This window comes from Neovison vison, chromosome 11, assembly GCF_020171115.1.
Source record: "Neovison vison isolate M4711 chromosome 11, ASM_NN_V1, whole genome shotgun sequence".
NCBI classification, from domain to species: domain Eukaryota; kingdom Metazoa; phylum Chordata; class Mammalia; order Carnivora; family Mustelidae; genus Neogale; species Neogale vison.
Genome location: NC_058101.1, coordinates 56,629,676 through 56,654,098, shown reverse-complemented (window position 1 = coordinate 56,654,098; position 24,423 = coordinate 56,629,676). Strand labels below are relative to the sequence as shown.

Genomic DNA, 24,423 nt, shown 5'->3' with positions numbered 1-24,423 from the left:
CTATTCTGGGGTCAGGAGCACCCTGATTATATTCTATTTTGTACATGAATTACACATTTAGTAACTTTCAAAATAAGGGCAGGGTGCTCCTAAAACCCACTGTGTAATGGGGGAAAAAGGGTCTTCAAGAAAGTGACACATTGTACAAGGGGCCAGAGGGCCTACAACTTGTATTCTATCAAGCTGTAGAAAGTTTTGGACGAAAGGTGCAAATGCATGAGCTGTTTGAGTGAAGATGTTAATTCATATTTAATCCCCTGGATATTGCCTCATCTTCTAAGTCTTGTCCCACCCCAGTTACTTCTGCACAGAACTCCCAAAAGAATGACCCTAAACTCTCCACATCTAATCATGGGCTTCTCAGAGCATTTACAGCTCTCAGTGTCAACCTTGTTAACCCTGAATCAGCTTCCTGTCAGCTCTCCATCACACCATGGATACACCAGGACCCTGGTAACTGTTTCCAAAGGGCATTCTCCCTTCCAGGCTTGGCTGCTGCAGCCCCCCCGCCTGCTTGGGCTCTGGAGTGCTCTAGCCTTTCACTGGTTCTGGTCAGAAGTCACCCTTGTGTGCAGTCAAACAGAGGCCTGCTCTGCTCCATCTTCAAATAGTTTCCAGAGAGGACAAATGAGAAAGAAACAAAGCCAGCTAGCCTTTACAAAGCCACTGTCTGGGAGTCTCCGGGGCTGCACAGGGCAGGAGAGGGAGATGAAAGGTGAGGGTGGGTGTGTTATTCAGGACTAGGACTACTGGCATTAGACAGGCAGGCAGGCATGCACATGCACACTACACACACCACACACACTAGCACATACCACACACCACACCACACACACTAATACACACCACACACAACGCACAGCTACACACAACACACACACTATTGTATACCACATGTACACACAACACACACAACACACACACTATACATACATACACCACACACACTAGCATACACCACACATATACACATCACACACATTAACACATGCCACACACACTAACACACTCCATACGTATACACACCACCCACATTAACACATACACCACACACTAACACACACCACACATACACATACCACACATACACACACTGGCACATGCCACACACGCTAAACACCCTAGCACACACCACACACACTAGCACACACCACATATACACCAACACATTAACACACACCATACACACTACACATACATACACCACATACACCACACAAAACCCAACAAATACATATAACACACACTATCAGACATATACACTACACACTGATACACTGCATGTATACACACCACACATATACATACCACACACACTGACACACTCCACACATATGCAAAACATATATACGTACAACACACACACTCATATAAATATCATATAAAATACATACAACACACACACACACACACATTACATGCTCCCATCTTGTTTCCTGCTAAAGCACAGGCAGGGAGCACAGCCGCTGGAAGGATTAAAGGCTCAGCTGCTAAGAAAGGCTGAATTCCTGGTAATGCCACCACACCTCAGCCAGGGATGAGGAGAAGCACACCAGGAGAGAGATGGCAAGAGGCCTGTGAAGAGCTATGAATAAACAGTTTCAAACTCTCTCTGGGAATAAGCAGGGGAAGGCAAATCCCAAGTGAAATGCAGCCCCACTCACTGCTGCGAAGCTGGAAGTGCCAATTAAGCTAGGCAGCACCTAGAGCTACGTGTCCAGATTTCTTCACTTCTTGTTCCAAATTGTCGGTCCCTCTCACATTTAGAAGTAAATGTTAATACTAAAATCTCACTACTTAGGAAACACTCGATAATACAAGTCAAGGCAGAAGGGAGGTTGTGGGACCTCACCTGTTAACCTCACTGGGTAGCAAGAGCTACTGGGACAGCTCCTGGGACTGCCAGCATAAAACCCAAGCCAGTTCTCTAGGACCAGGAGCTGCATTGGCATAAAATGCATATTTATTTAAAATGCTGGTTATCAGACCTAATTTCTGGGGACCGGGCCCATTCATCTGCATTTTTAACACTCTTCCCCGGGTGGTTGATTCTCAAGACAACTGAAGTTTGAGAACCAGCCCTGGTCCTGAGTACTCATTCACCTAGCTTATTCAGGCCACTTTCCAAAGACATCTTTGGTTTCTCAAATGCAACTGCAAGACAACAGATGCAAGGAAGAGTGCCCCAAATGCCCTTCTTATAGTGCATTAAACTGATCGATCCCAGCTGCTGTGGAATGGTCTCTGACTTGCTCATCTCTGTGCCCGCCAGAGCCAGGCACACAGTAGGCACTTGATAAAGGGTTGCTGAAATCCAACAGTGAGGGGTAGAGAGAGAACTGACCTGAAATAATCCTTTCTACCCATTTCAAAATTGTATGGAACATTTATTAGCTTGGAACATTTATTCCAAGCCTCTGGAAGGGAGGTGTTGGAGTGTTTGTAGCTATTCCCACAATATAGGCAGCAGATTGTGTCTTTACTGGCTTTGCCCATGGCAGAGCAACTGGTCTACCATTCTGGGGCCATGCCTTCTGCTAGGACCCCCAACTTTGCAGGGCTTTGGGAACTGTTTCCTCAGGGGCTACCTCCTCACACAGGCACCAGGCCAATCAATAAAGGCGATCTCACCATTTTTCTGACTTATGGGGTACGGGTTCCTGGTTTCCATTCCAAATGCGTTGAATTCAAGCTGGGAAGGTGGCCCGAGAGTGTGAATTTTGAGCAAATACTTCACATGATTCTGAGCTTGAGTCCAGAAAATGGCACTTCCACAGTTTGAAAGCAAATATGGTGACCATCTAGCTTCATTTCTCCTTCTTTCTAAAGGATCTTTGTATTGAATGTTTGTCAGCTGAGATTTCGGGGGTGGGGGAATGGACTGCTCAACTTCTGAGCCTACCTTTGTGAGTCTTGTAGGCAGAACTCCTGTTTTTATTGTGAGGACAGCCGAGGTGCCCAAACCGTGGTCTGCGGGATGCCTCAAACCCACCAAGCGGATGCCTATTCCTCGGCTTGTCAATGAGGGGCACACTCAATCAGAGGCAGTCTCTAACTCAGTCTAGCAGTGATGGCACAGTGCCAGCAGCCATAGCCAGAGTCTTGCGGTGGCAGCCGTGGCCACACACCAGTTGAGGGTCCTGTTGTATGTCCTGCATGAGCTCCTGAGCCTAGCTGGCCAGTCTTCCTGTCACTACCTAATACCCAGGCCTTTTTCTGCTAAAATTACCCAGAGTTGGCTTCTATCATTTGTAACAAACCATCCTGACCCTTAACAAATCTGAGATAGCTCTTGGTCCCCTGCAAAATCTTTATCCTTCATATTTTAAACAATGCCAATAAAATAATACTTGGTTTAAAGTCTTATTCCTTTGACCTGTCCTTTGATGCACTTGTTTACTGTGCTGGAATGCACAGAATAGTCCCATATGGAAATCATAAGGAAGTTCATTAAAAAAAATTATGGGGACATATCAAGGAAGCAAAACGAAACTAAAGAACGTTGCTGAAGTGACAAGAGGCCACACGTTTGAGACAGGGCAGGAGTCTCCTGTTCTACTCATTTGTCCAGTGACTTGAGCAGTGGCTTATATTCTCCCTGCTTTCCTGTGCTTGTCTGTGAAGTGGGGTTTTGAATAACGCTGGAGGGTTAGACAGGAGTAGGTACAGCACCAGGCAGCCAGCTGGCCATCAATAAAGGGCCTGAACCGCCTGCCATTGCCAGCATCAGTCTTCCACGCTCCACCATGGCCCTGGGCTCACCTTGACAGACAGAACAGCTCCAGAGGATACTCACAAAAAAAAAAGGAAGAAAGAAAAAGTAGTAACTTCACACAGTGTGAATCCACAGCGATTCCCATACTCGTTTTTGAGCCACAAAAAAAAAAACAGCAGCCGGGTAAGGTTCAACCCAACATACAATGGCAGATGTTTGAGTCTCCAGTGGGGTGTTCAAGGACGACCCCCCCCCAACCCCTCCCATCATTCACCTGTGTGTCTTAACGAAGGTCAGCCGCTGCCCACAGGCACTGTGGAAAACCTTTCTGGATCAGAGCTTGGGCGGGAGAGAGGTCAGCAGCCGCCTGGGGTTAAGGCTCAACCTGTTGCTGCAGGAAGCTTGGGGCGCCGGCTTTCCCCAGCCTTTCCCTCCCACCCACCGCCAGGCCGGGCTCCTTCCTGCCCTCTCCCCCTCCTCTGCAGGAGGCTCTCCCGGGCTGCGGGACACAAAAGAATGGGCGGCTGGGCGGGCGCGGGAAGCGAGGAGACTCGAGGAATCCGCCGCCGCCTGGGGGAGGGGGTTGCCGGAGTAACTTGGCTGCCCCGGCACCGCCGCGCGGGATCCCCGCCACAGCCCCCGGAGGCTGCATCGGGGTCGCCAGGGAGAGCGGGGAGCGGTGTGCCACCCCCTCGAATCCCCTCCCCCTCTCGGAACGGGCTTTCAGGGAAACTGACCTTGGGCCCCCGCCTCTCCCGCACCTCGAAGCTTCTTCCTCTGTCCACGCTTCCCTTTGTTGTCCCAGCCGGCGCCGAACTGGCGAGGTGCGTCCAGGGCACTCAGCTCTCCACCCGGCAATTACCGTAGGTCCCCTAACTGTGCACACAAGGGGGTGGGGGCTGCGTCAAACCAGGGATGCGTGCGCTCTCCCATAGACGTGGGGACACTGCCTCCAGTGGCTCCCCCCGGACCCCCCTCCCGCTATGGTCTATTGCACCGCGTACTCCATTTGGAAAACCAGGGAGAGGTGACCCCTTTACATCCCTGGCAGGGGAGACTCAGTGCCTCGTGCCCCCAGGGCACCCCCAGCACTCCCCTCCTCGCAGAACAGTTCTCAAGCCCTTGACGAGTCTCCCCCTTTCAGACAGTGAGCCCGCGGCTTCGGGGGTCCCGGTCCCTCTTGCTTGTGTCCTGGTACCTGGCGAGCCACAGCCACCGGTTCCCCTCCTGTGGCTGGAAAAAAGACCCACCGCGCAGACACCAGGCAGCCGGCAAAGTTTGCGAGCGTCCGCGCTCTGCCTGGAACTCCCGCTGGCGGGGCGCCCGGACCACCTCGCCCACTTTGCAGTCCCCCGGCTCCCAGGCAGCTCTCAGGGCTCGTACTACCTGCCCCGGGGCCAGGGGACGGGGCGCGGAGGGCCGGGAGGAGAGCGGCACTGAGCGAGCCCCTCTGTTCCCGATTTCCCGCCCCCAGCCTTCTGAGGCCGGTGCGCTCAGGCCCCCGCAGTCTCCGCTGACGCCCCCAGGCTCTGGGATGAGGACGCCTCTACTCACCGTGCGCCGGGTCCAGCTCCAGTTTCGGGCCCCGCTGCCGCCCGCCCTCCCCTTGCAACGGCGTTCGCCCAACTCGTCCGGCTGATGAATGATTTATGAGCCTCTTCGGGGACCACCGGGAGGGCTTCCGGAGAGGCGGCCCTGTAGCCCAGCGGGCGGGCCAGCCCCGCGGGGCGCGGCGGGCCGGGAAAGGCGCCGGCCCTGGAGGCGCGAGCGAGGCCCGCCCGGGGTGCCCGCGGGGACCTGTTGCGGCCTCCCCTGCTCCCGGGCTGGGACTTGCAAATGGAGCCTCCGGAATGGCAATGCTACTTAAGTCAACTCAACCCCAGCCGGAGAGCTGAGCGCGCGGCCAGGTGCCTGCCCGGGACCCGGTCTGTATTTTAAAGAAAGCTAAGCCGGGGGTTCTGGATGCGCTCCCGACTGGACCGGCGAGGCAGCTTCCCGGCGACGCCCGGAGGTACCCACCCGGCCTGGGCTGCATGTATTTCCTGAGGCTGGAGTCCGGCTCACCCAGCACGCCCTTCTTACAGCACCCGCGTCTCCCTCACCTAGGAGAGCTCTCTACTTGGAATGCCGTTCCCCTTCTAAAAACTCCTCCTCTCGTTAGTTCCAACCCAGACAGGCTTTGGTGACACCCCCCCACCCCCCCACCCCCCCACCCCGCCAGCTGCTTTAGAGCTTCTATTGCCGGATCCCAAAAGACTTATTCTTTTCTAATTCACCCAAACAAAACCAAACCCAATAATTTGGTTCCTTTGTATATTATGTACCAATCACGATGCTCGTGGCCTGCGCTGTAAAACCTACAGAAATCAATCCTTGCCCCCACGTATAGGTACAGGCATCCACCATAGACCGAAGCAGAACGCGCTTTAATTATTTGGTTCAGACTGGGGCCGAGAGTCCCCTGTCATCCCATCTTCACCTCTCTGCCAAGCTGCCAAGCTGAGACGGTGGAAACCATCCGTAAGTACTCACTCTGTCTCCTAACCTTACTGCATTCACCAATGTGCCCCTTGCGCCTGGCTCACCACTTCCAGTCTTGAATGGAGAATACTGTCTGTGGAAAACGTGAGACTTACAGAAGTCCACTGCCAGGATGGTGTCTAGCACTCGGTTGGCGTTTCACGTTTGTGATGCGGAGGGATGGATGGGTTGGACTGTTGGACAGGACAATTTCCACCAAGGTTCTTCACTAACCCCAGAATCTAGCATAAAACCTGTGCTGGAAGGAGCATTGTTTAAAGTTTAAATTGATCTTGTATGTGCATACTTCTAGGACAATAAATGCCAGGTCAGGAAACTTCTGAAAAGGGCACTAGAGGCACAGCAAATTTAGGTGGTCGTATAATCAGGCCTGATGTTTCCACCCTGAAGCCCCTGCTGGTCAGGGGCCTCTGCTTCTGCACTGGCAGAGGTCCCCAGCACTTCTCCAAGGCAGCCCTCTGAGGACTCTGGAGAGGGTACTCCTTCCCTCCTGATAGCAGTCAAGTCAACTTGCATCAGATGTTGACCCTGTCCCTTTTTATCACTGTGACTTTGGCTCCTTAGCCTCCTTGAGCCCGTTTTTTTTGTCTGCAAAGTAAAGACAGTTATGCCTCCCAGGGCTCCTGTTTACTGTTAGTAATAATAATAAAAATAACAATGACAACAGTAGTAGGAGTGAGCACTAACACTCAGTGAATGCTTCCTCTGAATGAGGCACTATGCCCCGAGCTTTAAGTGCATGATTTTGTGTTATCTTAGCAACAAAGACAGCATATGATCTCCATCTTAAAGATAAGGCTAAAAACATGTTCAGTCTTTTGCCTGAGGTCCCAGAGGTAGTAAGCAAAGTGCTGAATTTGAACCCAGATCTGGCTCCAGAGCCCATTATTGCCCAAGCACGCCAGAGTACCGAGAGATAACATAAAACCCTCTGTCCTAAAAAAAAAAAAAAACAAAAAACAAAAAAAAAACCTCTGTCCTGCACCCCCTGATTGACAATGTCGTGTGGCACTCCAGCATCACATTGAAATGAATGGCCATCTGTCTTCCTGTAGGCACCGAATGCTTCAACTGTTTTTATCCATTTTCATATGTCTCCCTCCCTCCATCACCAACTCTATGTGGACCATTGGAGGTGTTCAATAAGTGAATGAATGAATAATAAACAGAACGCAATATTAAGATCTGTTCTGAGCAGCCTTAGGCAGACAGCAACATAGGACTTAATGATTTATTTTGTTCAATTCAGCTTGGAGTTCTAATGCTACAGTCCTGCTATCTGTACACAGAATTCAGCACAACTGAATTCCTCTGTCATCTGTTACATGCGACTGGAGGATGTAATATTATTCCTATATATCCATTTAGTCATCAAGTGCAAAACTTAGGTCTCCTTTCTGAAATCGCTCCTCATTTTTCCTGCCCAAATGAAATCTAAATACGAGACAGCCTGACATCCTAGGGAGAGCAGGGAGAGTCATTCAAATGCTGTCACTAACTGCCAGTGTGGTCCCTGGTAAGTCCTGTAAACCCCATGGGGTTCACATGTCCATAGGTCCAATAGCCTTGCTCAGGGACTGGATTATGGCTAGAGGCTACCATTTTGGATCCTACAGATATGGGATATTGTCATCAACACAGGAAGGTCTATAAGATAGTGCTGGTTTAAATAGTGAACCATAATAAGGGGAAAATGACAGCAGGACTGGGGTAAGTAACTGAAGTTTCCACAGAAATTATCAGGGTGATGGAGCATTAGAAATGAAGTGTTGAGATTAATCATTGTCAGAGTATACAACACTGGATCATTCAACAATCCTCAATCTTTGACAAGCCGTTCCTTATGAAGGACTTTGGATAGTCTTTTCTGAATCACTAAGACTAAAACAAAATAGGTGAGTGAATATATTATTCTAATTAACCTGACATTTTCTACCATGAATAACTAGGCCCCTCCCACTCCCCACCAAAATATGTGCTTATATGACCAACAAACATGGCAACATGTGACCCTTTAGGAAATCACATTTGTATCATCTCAGCATGGGCTGCCCTTGCCTTCTTAAGTCTGAAATTTGTGTAAGAGACAGCTCAGGAGAGAGGGAGAAGTTAAGCAAGGGGCGGGGGGAGAGAGAGGGTTTGTTCCAAATCGAAATTCCACTAGTTTTCAAGGAAAAGGCTTCATGCAAGCTAGGGTTTGCCTATAAATGTTTCACCTCATGTTTTCCTGTTCTTCTTGCTTTTTCTCCCCTTGCCTCTGGGCTTAGAAACCACACATAGCTTTGCTGATGTTCACTAACCAGAAGCCAAAAAAACATGTTTCTTGTAGTTCAACAACCGTTGGGTAAGATTTGTAACTCATTCATCAAGCCCACTGTGTAGTAATTCAAAGGTGGAGGAAAAAAATTTCAAACCAGTTTGGACAAAGAGGAAGAGAAACAGAGCAGGGGCCAGACCAGGGCCAACGCCAGTACCTCCACGCCTAGATTCCGAACCTGGGAAGTTGGAAAACCCCATCACACTTACTGGAGGCTGGCGCAGGGTGGTTTTATATTTTATGTGCTGGATCTGCCTTCTAGTAACGGTTTCAAATAAATGCTTCATCTCTAGGGCTGGCTTTCATCTGCGCCTTTCCTTCTTTTTTTTTTTTTTTTTTTTTTAAAAGATTTTATTTATTTATTTGATAGAGAGAGATCACAAGTAGGCAGAGAGGCAGGCAGAGAGAGAGAGAGGAGGAAGCAGGCTCCCTGCTGAGCAGAGAGCCCGATGCGGGACTCGATCCCAGGACCCTGAGATCATGACCTGAGCCGAAGGCAGCGGCGTAACCCACTGAGCCACCCAGGCGCCCTGCGCCTTTCCTTCTGACATCATTTTTAATATGCACGAACTCAAACGGGGCTTCCTAATTTGCCTTTGGTGACTGCGTGGGGAAAAATGCGAGCAGCAGAAGGAAAGGGAGTTATAAAGCGTTAGGATACTTGATCTCATTTTCTCAAGGAGGGTGAGGTTCTTTCCTCTAAATGTTTGGGCTGAGATTGGGGAGGGAGGGAGGCAGAAAAGTTCCACAATTTCTAGTTCTATAGTCATCGGTTTTTAAATTGTATCTCCTAAAAGGCTCACCCAGGAACTTGCAATATATACAATATTGAAACTTACGATTCCACTAAGAAGTGTTTTACCCCTCTGGGAATGATTGCCATTATTACTTCCTTCTAAGAATTTGCACTTATCCTCTTCTCATTATCTGAAAGCATGTATTAGCCATCTGTTAGTCATCCATTCAGTAATATTGATGCAGCCCCTACTACAGAGGTCAGGAGCTAAAGAGTCCAGTTACTCTGACCCAGAATATACTTAGGGGAAAACAAGAAAACTTTTATCAAACACTGTCTTTCCTCTTATTTACCCCTTGCCTATTTTCCTCGTCATAAGACCTTTTTTTTTTTTTTAAGAATTCTCCTTTGCTTCATACTCTATCTGCTACTTAAGCTATAATCAGATATGTATTTTAGGCACAATAAACTATCTGCTAATTAAAACACTCACTTTGTCCAGAGCAACTAAAATGTTAAATTATAGTCCCCTCCAATGTTGAGGGCATTATGCCAAGCGAAATAAGTCAGAGAAGAGAAAAACAAATTCTGTATGATCTCACTTACATGTGGAATCTAGTAAAACCGATTCATAGAAACAGAGGTCAGATTTGCGGTGGCCAGGAGTGGGGGCTGCGTGTGGGGGAACGAGGGTGAAGGTGGTCAAAAGGCACAATCTTTCACTTGTAAGATAAGTCCAGAGGATGTGATTTGCAGAAAGGTGGCTCTAGTTAACAATACTCTATTGTGTATTTGAAAGTCACCAAGCAAATAGACCTTAAAAGTTCTCATCACAGGGGAAAAAAAAAAAAATTTCTCAGTAAAACCGGAAAACATGAAATAAAATAAAAACTATGAAATACGATATAAAGAATTCTAGTTCCATTTAGCTACTTATTCCACAGGATGGAGAAGGAGCAGTGGTCTGTTGTTGTACGGTGGGGGAGGCATGGGATGTGGAACTTGAGCAGATGGGAAGACAGTCCTTGCTCTGCTCATTCATTCATTCATTCACTCACTCATTCATTCATTTTTTCCTACATTGCTTAGCCGCGCATTCCACAGGTATTGACTGAGCACCTTCTGCGGGCCACACTGAGCAGCGAAACAGCAGAGAATAAAACAAAGGGGTAAGCCTTCGCCCTCCCAGAGCTCACTCCCTTATAGGGAACACAAAGCGTGAAAGCCATCAAATCCATACTCATATTCGCTATATACCCTTGAATAAGCTACTTAACCTCTGTAACTTCAGTGTCCTCACCCACAAAATAGAGGTTGTGCAAAGTGTAAATGAGCCAGCATATGCAACATGCCTGGCACAGAGTTAGCAACAAATGTCAACTCTTATATCTGCTTTTTCTATTTCTTTGCCAAACTCTCTCTCACCCTCAGCCCCCACCCCTCTTTTTATTTCCAATCTCATAGATTAGGAGTGTGGGGCTGTTGGAACCGTGAGTTAAATCCACTTCCCACAGATACTTACAAATTATGCCCCAGGGATTTGCAAGGATCCAAGTCAGAAAAAACAGATTTGGCACATATTCTGATCTCTGCCCTGTAGAAAAAGTGTCCAACACTTGGAAATGAGCATAGGAGAAGACTGGCACTTTTTTTTCAGAGGGAGGGGCATGTCTAAGGGACCCTCAGGGAATTACTGGATTTTATAGAGGCATGTACCTGTCATTGTGTTTCTATCAACTAGGCTGTATCACAAGTCTGTGAGGATAGAAATGAAATTGTAGAACACCGATGACATTGCAAATGAATGTTCTCCATGAAAGATAATTTCATTTCTACCCTATAGAAAAGATGACCCCAAACCCAACATTTCAGTACCCTATAGGCTGGTGACAGGCTTTGCAACTGCTGGCAAATAATCATTTTGGCATTCCCAATTGTGTATATAAATGTCTGCTTCTCAAAGTGTCCTCTGAACAGGTCCCAACATCTTATTGGTTCTCTCATTAATTACTGAGCTGAGTAAAACCTTTGACATGTGTCCCCTATATATTTACATGCAATGTTTTTCATTCCTTGAACATTATAATTTGGAAACCCTAATGGAGCTTATGACCTTTAGGGAGACAAATAGCAAATTTTAACATGAGTTAATTTTGTTAATGAAAACTTCAATAAATTCTGGAAAGGTGAAATTCTAAACATTTGTATAGATTCTAATAGTATAACAACAGCCCATTCACTGGGACAAAGATGCTGTAAGCAGCACCCCAAAGTTCCTGCCAACTTCTCCCCCAAAGCCTCCCTGCAACAGCCCCATTTAGAGCAATCTTTGACCCAAGTGCCACTGCTAAGGACAAAGGGAAAGCTTTCAAGAAGTTAGATCACAATAAACTCTTTTTAAATGCTGCAAACCCAGGGGCACCTGGGTGGCTCAGTGGGTTGAAGCCTCTGCTTTCAGCTCAGGTCATGATCCCAGGGTCCTGGGATGGAGCCCCACATCGGGCTCTCTACTCATCAGGGAACCTGCTTCCCTCCTCTTTCTCTGTCTACTTGTGAACTCTGTCAAATAAATAAATAAAATCTTTGAGAAAAAAAGGCTGTGAATCCAGAATGATTTGTTTTTTAAATAATGAGTATAAGGTTCTTAAAGACAAGGAACGTGGTCTTTTAGACCATATATATAAATGTGGTTCTCGGCTCCATTCTCCGAATTCAAGTGGACACCTCCCCCATGAAAGATGGGGGCGTGCGGAGGAAGGACGAGTTTGGTGGAGTATGTGTGCAGGAACGGTGCACACATAATAATCCCTTCCAATAACCTGGGTGAAACCTGGGAGAGAGTTCCAGAGTCGTTTTCATTATGGAAGGAGGAAAAACTTACAAAAGAAGTGAAAAAATTATCATGAAAATTATTAGATCATGGTGTGTTTTTTGTTTTGTTTTGTTATTATTTCTTTTTGTTTTTGTTTTTGTTTTTTTAAATTGGACACTCTTGACATTTTGAGCTGGATAATTCTTTGTCTCGGGTGGTCCTGGGCATGCAGGGTGCTCAACAGCACCTCTGACTTCTACCCACCGGATAGATATAACAGTCCACCTCCCAGTTGTGACCACCAAAAAGATTCAAAACCTGGAGTTTGTTTGTTTGTTTGTTTGTTTTTAAAGCAGGGGAAAAACTATTGAGTTTGAGAAGATTTTATCAGATATATTTAAAGAGGAACTTCCTGGTATCAGATTTGGCAAATGCTAAGAATTTTGGATATAAACTGAAACATATCCATCACCCAAATCACTTGACCCATCATGCTGGGTACCTGGCCCTGGGGAGCCAGCCCTCACATCGACTCCGCATCACCCCCAAAGAGAGAATTGCAAACTGAGTTATATCAGGAAAGTAAATTGCCTATTTTTATGCCTCCTGGAGATATTCACAATGTCCTGTGCTGGGTGCTGGGTGCTGGGTGCTCAGTGCTTATTCTGAGTATAACCTATAGCCCCTGGAGAAACTTGACAGTTTTCTTAGAACTTTTGAGCAGAGAAGCATTCAAAAAAAAAAAAGAATAGGATTGTTAATATTTCCCAAGACCTAATGAGAAAGTGCCTGGCATATTCCAGGACCTCAACAGATCCCAGAGAAAAACAGGGGAATAAGGTGAAGCTCAAACCTCATAAGGAGGCAAATAAATGTAAGCAGGAGTGAGATGGGGCTGCAAGGTAGGAAAAGTAGGTCTGGTCTCTGTCCTTGTGGCTGGCGTTTATTAGCTATCTGCTATCTGTCAAGCACAGAGCGACGCAGTATTTTGTTGGTTTCATAATAAGAATAAAAATTACCATTTACCAGGGTAACCGTTACTCTAAGTATCTCATTTAATATTTAAGGTAATTGTAGGAAGCAGGTATTATCCAAGCAAATCCAAGAAAAGTCTGTTGCCCATTTGTTACGTGTCAGGATGGCTCTAGGTGGTAGGCACGCAGTGGCAGACGGGCCCTGCCCCCACCAAGTGTACAGTATAGGAGGGAAAACAGACGCTGACAAATGCTTACGGGTGGGGTGATTCCTTTCCCAGTCCCGACTTCTGCCTCTGTGCAGTGAGCTTCAACGCAAGAATTCAGAGGGCAGCCTTCAGACCTAGGACTGGAAGTAAGCGAGCTTTTAATGAGCACTTATCTGTGTCAGTCCTTGGAACTTGGGGACACAGAGGTGACTTCGGCCCCATCCCAGTGAGAAACTCTTGGCGTGGACCTGGCTGGCTGTATACAGTCGTTGCGCTGTTCCACTTTATTAAATGGCAAAGTAACAGTGGGGGTAGAGAAATAATTTTACAGAAACTGTAAGAGGAATGAACAACACAATCCTGGATCTGTTGGATTCCAAAAAAAAACAACGCTGATAAACCTGGAAAAGCAGGGCCGTGGAAAAACTGAGCCGAGGTTAGGGGTTTCTAGAGCTGAACTGGGACAAAAGAATTACCAACTTGCAGAAAAAAACAAACATTCGTATGCACGTCATTCTGCAGAATGTTTCAGAAGCCACCTAACGGTAAAAGCGCTAAAATGCATACAACCAAAAAGAGGAAAAATTAAAGTTGAATCCTAAGGAAAAAAAATCCCCTGGTAAGAAGCCCTATAGACGCAAGGAATACTAATGAACATTGTAAGCATGCACCGAAGTAAAATTTAAGTCAGTAAAATTACTGAAGCCGAGTAATAGGTATCAGGGGTTCTATTTCACACCAGTTTGAAATTTTCCACTATAAAAAAGGTTAAAAAAAAAAAAAAAGAAAGAAAGAAAAGAAAAAAAAAAAGAAAGAAACAACCAAGTCAATCAATGGCTGGGAGAAATAGGAAGTGGAACTTGGGTCTGTCCTTGAGCTGCGGTGAGGTCAGCATGGTTGCCGCGGGTGAGGCCGAAGGGCTGAGTTGAACAAGGTGTGGAAGACCAGTCAACAGGCAAGGAGAGTGATCTGTTTCGTCTTGGCTACTTTCATCACTTTAGTTCTTATGGAAGGACAATGGCAAATGCCTGGGAAGTTTAATAAACAAGGGCCAGCTCCCTCTTGGTTGTGGCCCAGAGAGGAACATGGATTCTGGGATCACACACTGTGGAACAGATCCGCCTAGGTTGGAGTCTGACTCTGGCGCCCCTAACTCCATGTGCCACCTTGGCCGGATTACCTAACACCTGTGAGCCTCAGTCCCCCTCACCTGCAGAGTTAACACCAGTAGTGCCTCTGGGTTTTGAGAACATTAAATGAGATATGCTATATACTGGAGGGTTCCAGGGAGAGCTGGTTCTTTCCTCCTGATCACTGCACCTCTGATTATTTACAGCAGGACAGTGATCCTTCTTTAGGCTCTACCTTGCTTTCTCGCATCTCACAGGTCTGAGGCTGGTTGCATTAATCGGAGAAAGGGATATCAGAAAGACATTGGGGCTACAGGTTATAGGATGGCTCTGACATCCCAACCCCCAACCCCTACCCCAAGAAGGCAGCTCTTTACTTAATCTGTACTAGAAGGTATAAGAGGGTCACACTATCTCCATAGTCATCACCACCATGGAAAACAATCCAAATGTGTCCTACCGGCCTCCACATGTGTCACTACAACCAGAACACTTGTTTGAAAGCAAAACTTATTTAGTATTCTTCCTTTTGCCAGAGTTTTCTATCTCAATAGTCCTACACAGTCTCCCGAGAAATTCAACCTTACCTGTATTTATTATTTGTTATTTGTAGAGTTGTCCAACTCAAAAGCCCTTTTCTGGGTGACACAGACACCCTTTTGTGGGGAGTACTAGTGGGTCAATCCAACATCTTCCACCACAAAAGTCAAACATTATCTTCCGTTGACCTGTAATGCACTCAAGGGATGGTCCTATCCAGGCCTGGCCAGTTGGCCACTCCTGCCCCTGACTTAGATTCTGGAGTGTATGTGATGCGGCAAATAGGGCCAATCAGACCAAGGGGGGGTAGCAGTGATGGTGCTGTGGAGGGCGACAGGTGCCAACAGCCACGTCCTAGCCAGACTGTGTGCACTGCCCTTGGATCTGCTTCTGCTCTCCAACCTCCTGACCAGACCAGGAACCATCTGACACACTTCCAGTTTATTCCTTCTCTGGCTAAGATTGGCCAGAGTTGCTTCCTGTTAATGCCTGATTGATGAAAATGCTCCCTCTACCATCTCCTTTGCCTTCCCTTTCCTCTCCAGTCCATATCTTTCTTGCCAGTCCCATGGTGACGGTGCTAACTTAGCAACTCTGCATGTACGCTGGAAGTCTCTGTCTTTGAGCAAATTGCTTAGGCTAGGACTTGGGGAAGGTAATCGAATGAGTCCTAAGGTTCAGGATCAGATTGTTATGTTATCAAAATAACATGTTGATTTTGTTCTTCCATGGAGTTGGGGCATAGCTATGAATTTTTAAAATACTGCATTACAGTATGATTTATCTTAATTAATGAACTTTTGGGCTCCTACTAGTATTTTGTGCTGGCCCTTGCATGGCTCTGTGCAATACTGGTCAAGACCAGAGCCCACCCACACATTTCCCTTCATTCACTAAACAAGTTTTTCAGGGCTCTGCTCTGCACCTGATTATACTAGGCTTTAAGCACACAGAGATGATTAACACCAAGTCCAGCCCTCAAAAATGTCACCATCTCATGGGGGAAACAACTAAGGGGCATTTTGAATTCTAGGTACACCAACAGAGGGAGAGGTCAAAATAGGTATGGCTATGAAAATAGCAACAATAAATATGAGTCCAGCCCTGAGGGGACCAGGAAAAGGCTCCCATGGGCTGTTGGTGCCAATCCTTTGGAATGAGATGTTCACCAGCTAGAGAACAAGAAGCACATTCTGAGCAGAGGAACGAGCATAGCCAGGTATGTTCAGATTTAGTTCATGATACGGTGGTGCTGGATTGTAATGTGCCTGGAACATGGTCTTAGAGAAAAGGAATAAAGAGATGAGTCTAGACCAGAAGAGTAGAAGAGGTCAGGCTGTGAAGAAGCGTGGATGCCGTGCCAAGGGATCGTTTCAGACGGTGTTAAGACCTATGGAGAAAACCAAACCGAGTGAACCAATGAGCCAAGGAGACGAGGGGGGAGTTTTTCCGAAGTCCTGTCCAGATTTTGACTTGGGTGGAAATCTCTTCAGCCCCGGGGCCTGCGGGCCAATGCTCCATGCTACGTGGGGCCGGGAGCTGAGAATGCTGGACCTGACCCTTCCTCAGGCCAGAGCATGGACTTAGGGATTTACCTCCTGCCTCTGGGCTCCCACTTCCTCCTTCAAGAGAGCAATCTCTAAGATTTTTCCCAGGATCTGACACTCTGATTCATGCTTCTCCGCAAGCTCAGCACCATGTCCAAGCCACGTTGTGATTTGTAGGGAGTTTCATATTTTCACCTGGGAGACGGCCATTAAGTGGCTTGTTAGTACACACACTGTCCTGCTACTCTGCAGCTCCCTTCAGTCAACCCATCCTGAATTTTAAACTGAAGCCAGGAGACCCGTGGTGGGCCTCAGTGTGAGTGTCTGGATATCATTAAGAGGTTTCTAAGAGCTTATCCTGCGCTTCCCGGCTTCGCTGCTTCTTGAGTCGGCTTGCCCTTGGGTCCAGCTCTCTCGACACCCCTCAGAGCGCCCCACACCAGAGATGACTTTGATCGTGGTGTTTCAAAGACATTTAGAGTAAGCATGCACTCCAGGAGCCGCTGCTCTGCAGCACAGGCTCTAGCCGCGCGTTTGATGGGACAAGCGTGTTCCCTGCAGGGTCAGCTCTGGGTGAAAACGGGAAGTCGGTATGGGAGGAAAACTGGCTTTGGAACCAAACAGACTACATGTATGGCTTATCGGGTGGTTTTGGCCTGTCCTCTGATCTCTCAGAATTCGGTTTGCCTCGGACAACATGGGAATAGTGATGCCTGTTTTACGGTTATTACAAGGGTTTTGTGAAAGGACACGGTTGGTGCTCACAAATACTTCCTCCGTGCTTCCTCTTGGAGGCTGCATCTCCGTGTTATTCTTGGGGTGCTCTGCCCTCCTCTTTCTCCACCTGACACCCCAGTTTTGTGATCTCTGCCTCTTCCTCTTTCTCCTTTTGTCCAGCATGCCCTCCCCCGACCCCTGAGTCATTGAGACATTTGGGGAGCATCCCTTTCATCCTGGTGATAGCCTCTGTTAAAGGGCTGGACCACAGGACGCCTGGGTGGCTCAGTTGCTTTTAACACCTGCCTTCGGCACAGGTCACGATTCCAGGTCTCTGAGATAGAGCCCTGCATCGGGCTTCTTGCTCAGTGGGAAGTCAGCTTGTCTCTCTGCCTCCTGCTCTCCTGGTGTGTGCTTGCACTCTCTTTCTGACAAATAAATAAATAAATAAATCTTAAAAGGGGGGGGGCCTAGGGGTCTCACTAGGTGCTCGTGATACCCTGTTGTGTGTCTCTGGTGCCCCGTGAGGCCCACGCTGTGGTCAGAGAGCCGGTAGCCCAAGTCTGGGCAGCACCTGGGAGTCGCAGTCCCTCCCCTTCTGCTCTCAGGGAGGCTGGGCGGGCTGGGAGCTGCCTGCCTCACCCCCATCACTGCCATTTCCTGGTTTCCAGGAGGATTGTCTATACCTTTTAAGGTATCCAGGGACTTGGGGGCATCTCTGTTCTTGATGCAACCTTCTGTTGAAGGGACCCCAAGCTAGCACTGCCCACCTTTCTCCTGAGGACAATTGGGGAAATGCTCCTTTTGTTTTTGCCCATCACCACCCCTCTCCAGAGATGACAGACGTGGGGCCTCAAGACACTGGCTAGGACCAAACGACAAGGAGGATTGCAGAACCAACACTCCAATCCCTGTCTGGGACTGCTGCTCTGTCTGGCTCATCTCTCTTCAATTCCTGCCGCAAGTTTGAGTTACCTCCTGGGAGCATGAGATCTCGAACCTCCAGCCATTGCCTCCAAGGACGTGTCTATCACCTCCCCAGCCAGCCTGCACGCATCCCTTCCCAGTCCTGCAAATGCCTCCAGCCGCAGCAGCCACCGAAGAGGAGGACAACGGAGTCTCTGAGATTACACGTCAGGCCTTTTAAATCACAAGGGTTCAATGCCGGGGTTTTGGAAGCAGACCACTGTGTATTTACTGCCCACATCCCCTGGATGCCCTGGATCCCCCTGGGCTGGAGCTTCCAGGTCTGAGTCATGGCTAATACCAGCACTTCACACGGCGTCAGACTGTGAGGGCTCACAGAGTTAATACGTACCAAGAGCTTGCACGGGCTGACGTATATTATTCCTCAGCACCTGTGTGCTGAGCACCTGCTGTGTGCTGGCTGGGGTCTACCCTGATGTCATGGTGTCAGTCGGTGAGGGGTGTGTGTGCAAGTGATTTAATGTCACGGCCAACTCAGAACCACTGCTTTGCCCGGGACACAGATGTCTCCGTCTTTTCAGGCAGGAGGAAGAAAGGAAGACTTGAAACACACCAAGCATGCCCTCCCTCCTCTCAGGACCAACACCGAGCTTGGGTTCCACTACTCCTGTTTCCCAGATGTGCTTGAAAGAATCCCTGGGCCTCTGACTTCAGATTCGACTGAAACTGTGGAGACCAACATTGCGGCAGAACCATTCCTATCAATCAGGAGACCTCAGGAGATGCTTCACTCCAGGGTCTCCAAGCTCCTGGGCACCCACTTTGCTCAGGATAGAGGAAGTAAAGACAGGACTCCCAGAGAGCTCCTGGCCCACTGGTCCTCCAACTCTGGCCCACACATCGCTGAGAGCTGGGCCTGGGTTCTCTCACTAAACCCACTGAATAAACCTGGGCCTTCCAGCCCCTTGAGGTTTGCCTTAACATGCCCTGGAGTTCCAGGCACAATACCCATTTATATCTGTCTCCAAAATGCCCCAAATGGTGATTGCGGCCATTCTCCTGAGAGATGCTGGAACACTGCCCAGCAAGGGCCTGCAGACTTCTGTGTGGCACCTTGCCCTCCCTTCCTGCACCTCAGATCTCCCTCCAGCTCTGCTTTCCTCGGACGCCCCTCACGTGTCCCGGTGCTGATGCAGAAGCAGCAGGAATCAGAGGAGATGAGAACTAGAGCATTAATAGAAGATGGGTACCAAGGGTCCTGGATTCCTCAGTTCAGGGTCTTTCTTTCACTCTCACAGCAGGGGACAAGATGATATTGGGGAAAGACCTCCTTGGGCCCCTTCATTGTGGAATAGGAGGCAGCATGGCGATGGAAAGGTCTGGGGCTTGGGCCACTGGCTCCATGACTCAGCACAAGTGATTTGCTTTCTCTGAGCCTTAATTTCTGATCCACAACACAGAGCAAGACAGGGCTATGCATCTTACAAAGCTAGCCGCCCCCCCATAAAAGCCTGTTCACAGCTTTGTTACCAGAAGCCCTCTCTGGAAGGTCTTTCTGTCTGGGAACATGGTTTTCTGCCTGTGATGCACGGGGACCCTTGAGTTTGCTGCCCAGGCTCCCAAGACCAGTTTCAAGGACAGACAATGCCTGATGTCAGTTACACGGGGTAGATTATTGAATACGAGTTCCACTTAAGAAAAAGCATCCTAGGGGCACCTGGGTGGCCCAGTGGGTTAAGCAGCTGCCTTCGGCTCAGGTCATGATCTCAGGGTCCTGGGATCGAGTCCCGCATCGGGCTCTCTGCTCAGCAGGGAGCCTGCTTCCCTCTCTCTCTCTCTGCCTGCCTCTCTGTCTACTTGTGATCTCTGTCTGTCAAGTAAACAAATAAAATCTTTTAAAAAAAAAAAGCATCCTATTCTCTACCCCAACGCAACATTTAAAAAGGGGGGCCTAAGAATAGCCCTGGTCTTGATGAGTATTCAGGAAGTCTGAAAATCATAAAGATGTAGCCCAGACTGCTCCACTGTCCTCTTCTTGCACCCAGAGATGTTGAACTGAGCTGCACGCATGGCCTCACCAAGTTAAGAATACATTTCCCAGCCATCCTTGGAGCCGGCATGCTCATATGACTAATTCTGACCAAGCAGAATTATGTTAGGAGTGATGTGTGCATTCTCAGGAAAAGGTCCTTAGAGGATGTTTCCAGAGAAACAGAACCAATAGGATATCTATATGGAGAGGTATTAGCAGGAATTGACTCACGTGGTTGTGTAGGCCAAGGAGTCCCACGATCTGCAGCCTGCAAGCTGCAGTCCCAGGAAAGCCAGTGGTGTAGTTCAGGCTGGTATCTGCAAGCCTGAGAACCAGAGGGACCAATGATGCAAATCCCAGTCCAAGAGCAGAAGAAGATGAAATGAAATATCCCAGCTCAAGCGGGGGCGGGGAAAAAAGAAGAGAATTCCTTCTTCCTGGGCCTTTTGTTCTATTCTGGCTCTTGACAGATTGGCCAATGCTTAACCACATTGCGGAGGGCATGTTCCTTTAGTGAGTCCACGGTTTCAAATGCTAAATCTCATCTGAAAACACTCTCACAGACACACCCAGAAACAATATTTAATCTGGGCACTGGTGGCTAGTCAGGTTGACACCTATAATTAACCATCACAGAAGGAGAAGTTACCTCTTTCGTTTCTTCCTTATACCGGCTGGCCAGAATTTGCACTGATGGCTGGAATCCAGCAGCCATCTTGGGCCATGAGTTGACCTTGAAAATAAAGAAGCCACACATAGCCCAGCAACAACATAGAAGGAACAGTGGAGCACCACTCCAGCCCTGCACTGGCTTCCCTCTGCCATTGGGATCATGGCTGACAAATAAATCTCTCTAAGGATTAAGTCACTGTTATTTTAGTTTCCTCTATTCCTTGTAGCCAAACTTTCTCATAACTAATAAAACACAAACATACCACACTCAGTGGCAGATGGTGGGTTCTGTGGGGGCTTCTTTATTTGCCACTCATGTCTGCCTTCATTCACCTAGCATGTTTGGACTTCCGTTCTCCCCTCCAGCCACAGATTTCATTCAGGAAAGGTCCAGCTACAGTTGTTGCACACTTGTGACAGAGAGCCAGAGGCTGGGATGAAGGGGGACAAATTCCAAATCCAGAGCAGAAGGAACCACTTCCCTTCCTTCATTTGTCCTTTCCTGTAGTCAATGCTGACTGATTCTGTGCCAGGTGCTATGCGGCGTCTCACGAATACTCACTAATGACCCACTGATGGAGGCATCATCCCCATTTTCCAGAGGATTGGAAGCAGGTTTTGAGAGGTAAGGAAATGGCAGAGTGAGAATCAGTCCGCTTCCCTGTATCCTGCACTGATTACTTTTTTAGTCATTGAGCATACATCTGTTTGATCAGTGGGAGCTCGTCCCGGGTATTACACAGATTGACTCCAACATGGCAGAGAATGTAATCATCTGAAGAGTGCCCTGTTTCTAGCTCAGGATGGGAAGAGGGTGGGGTTGGGCCATCAGCGAACCCCTGGCCATTGAGTGCCTACTATGCACCCTGTTCCCTCACAGTTCATCATCACCAAGGTGAGGTTTCTGGGGGCACCCGTTGCTTTGAAGGGTGAATAGCCCAGTATTCTGTGTCAAGCTCCCCGGTCAGAGGCTCAGAGAGCTGGGTTGGGCTCCATCTTTGCTGCCTGCCCACTGTGTGCTTGCAGGTAGGTTGGTTAACTGCTCTGGGCTTCTGCTGCTTCCTTCAGGGCCGGTGAGAGTGCCTCCCCTCACCCGCGCTCCCGCCTTGGCGCGTGCTCCCTGGGAGGATTCCTTCATTCAGAGTTGCCTGACGCTCCTCAAAGAAGTGCTATTTAGGGTTATCCAGGAAATTACACTCTTGGTGGAAATTCAGGAACCTTCCGTTAGGCCCCCAAAATAATTCACGTAAATAAATACGTGGCTTCGGTTGCTGTTTCTTTTTATAAGAGAGATGAGACATTTGAGAAGGAACTGTCATTATAGTAGAAACAGTCATTGTCATCATGTTTTTATGTCCTCTTCGACCTTTTACTTTTGGGAACCTCTTTGAGAAGCAGTCTCATTGAAACGTGTTTCCAAAACTTATTTGGTGACAAGAATCTCTTGGAGTTCTTGATTAAACCACAAACACACAGAACCAGGATCCCAAATCAATCTTAGAGTTGCTATTCTAAAGGGTGGGTGTGGGACCAGGACTCAGCACTCATAAGAAGTGTCCAGGGCCTGGGAGTTTCTAGTGGTCAGAGGAATTTGGGGAATACCCGCTGGGCACGTAATGTGGAAGGTCTGGCTCAATGTCTGATGCTCTCTTTTTAATGTTGGAAAACTCAAGGTCCGGAAAAATGAAATGGCTCATTCATGAGCTTGCAGAGGCTGGGCCTATGTAAACCAAGACTTGATTGAGTTCAAGTTCTGAGGCGACGAGGAAGTCGGAGAGAAATTCGAACCCTGATCTTCCTGCTTACTATCTGTGTGATCTTGAGCAAGTTTTCTATTCAACTCAGGCATCTGTACTAGTGCCCGATCATGTCCCTGACTTACATGCTGATGGGTGAATGAGAGAGAATCCAACCTGCCCTTGGGTAATCCAGAGCCCGGAGCAGAGACCAACAAAGAGCTCTCAAAGGTAAAGACGGCAGCCAGAGTGGAGGGAGCCCTACAGAGGCACCCAGCCCACCTGGCTTGGTCTGCAGACACAAGACAGGCTTCCCTGAGAAAAGCTGGTTAAGGGCTCAGAGGATGACTAGGACTTTGCCAGGGGAGCAAGTGGGAGGAGGGCACTGCAGGTACTGGGAAAGATGTAAAAAGACCAGGTAAGGACCTGAACCAAGGCCTCTTGAGGAGTTAAAGAGAGACCAGTCTAAAGGCGATGGGCCCCCAGGGAACGGGGGAGGGGGGCTGGTACAGACTATGCAGGATCTCATCTGTGCACATGTGCTCTATTCTAAAGGCAGAGGGAGGTCACTCAAAGATTCCGGACGGTCCTATGCCATCAGGTTTTGGAGGCATGTTCCTGAGCCTCCGAATCTTCGTCTATAAATGCAGGGTCATAACTTGCCTCCTGCTCTCTCTCTTGCCCACTAATTCTTCACCCCAGAGGCAGACTAAAGCTCTCAGAATGGAAGCCAGATCCTGTCACTCTTTTGCTCAAAAATCGCTGGTGGTCCCCATCTTGACCAGTGCTCAGAACGCTGTCCAAAGTAGCCAGCATGGCCTATGATCCCCCGGCCCCCAACCCCAGGCCTCCCTGCTGCTTCCCTTCAGGCTGTGCCCTGACCCAGGCCTCTTGGCCCTCCAGGAGGCTCGGCCCTCAAAACCCCTGCATTTCCCAGGCCTTCCCTGACCACGCCCCTCTCCAGACAACTCGAACCTGCTATCTCATACATTTGTGTATGCAATTCTCTCTTGTGTTCTCCCCCTATTAGAGGGCCAGCACCATGGGGTGGGGAGTTCAGTGTCTGTTTGCTGCCATCTCCCCAGGGTCTGTCTGGTACAGAGCTACCAGCCCATGGTATTTGTGGGTAAATGATGGGATAATACCATAATACTGCATGGTTAATGAGACGCTCAAATAGCAGAATTACTGTATACGTAGTACCGGGGGCTTTAAGTACTTAGCAAGTGGAAGCTTCTGGACTCCCAATGAGAAGTCCTTCCCAGGGAGGCCTACAACCCCTGGGCTACCAGTTGCCCCTAGGCCCTTTGCCCTGCCCGTCTGCACCAGGCTCTGTCCCTGACTGTCCCACCTGATCCTTGCTGTCAGGTGCTGGCTTGGCTGTGTCGCTAGAGGGGATAGGCAGTGTACCACAGTTACTACTCCTGCTGCTGAGGGAGTCTGGAGTTTGGCAGCTCAAAAGTACTCATTGTTCTGCTGCCCCCGGACCCTGTGTGGTCAGAGCCTGGTGTGGCTATCACGCCCAACTGGTGTCAGGTGTACGCCAGGGCACACAATGAATTGGGACTATTTTGCAGGTGCAGAAAAAATCCAAGCCCTTCTCTCAAGCCTTGACTGATGGCTTCTTTTCTCTGACCCTGACACAAATGAACTGTGACCCCAGGTCTGTGGACTTGGGATCATGTGCAGAAAGCTCCCCACCCTAACCTAATGGCAAGGTTCACAGAGATGGCAAAGCCCTCTGCAGGGAGGGCCCAGGCAATATCCCCGGGAGGTTCTCCCCTCCTTGCTTCTTGCTCAGACCTCACAGAGGTGTAA

General features: G+C 48.5%; 1 protein-coding gene across 6 annotated transcripts in view; it reads right to left on the bottom strand.

The window, feature by feature from the left end:
- PROM1 (prominin 1) overlaps window positions 1–20,562 on the bottom strand; it is a 125,701-nt gene extending 105,139 nt beyond the window's left edge. For 4 of the 6 annotated variants that reach the window (XM_044226070.1, XM_044226073.1, XM_044226074.1 and 1 more), the window contains exon 1: window positions 20,429–20,562. The gene's annotated coding sequence lies outside the window, so the exon portion shown is untranslated. Of the gene's footprint in view, window positions 1–5,269; window positions 5,349–5,734; window positions 5,793–20,428 lie in introns of those variants that run through there. The other 2 variants (XM_044226071.1, XM_044226072.1) reach the window with 2 other exon arrangements.
- Between the last annotated feature and the right edge of the window lie 3,861 nt (window positions 20,563–24,423).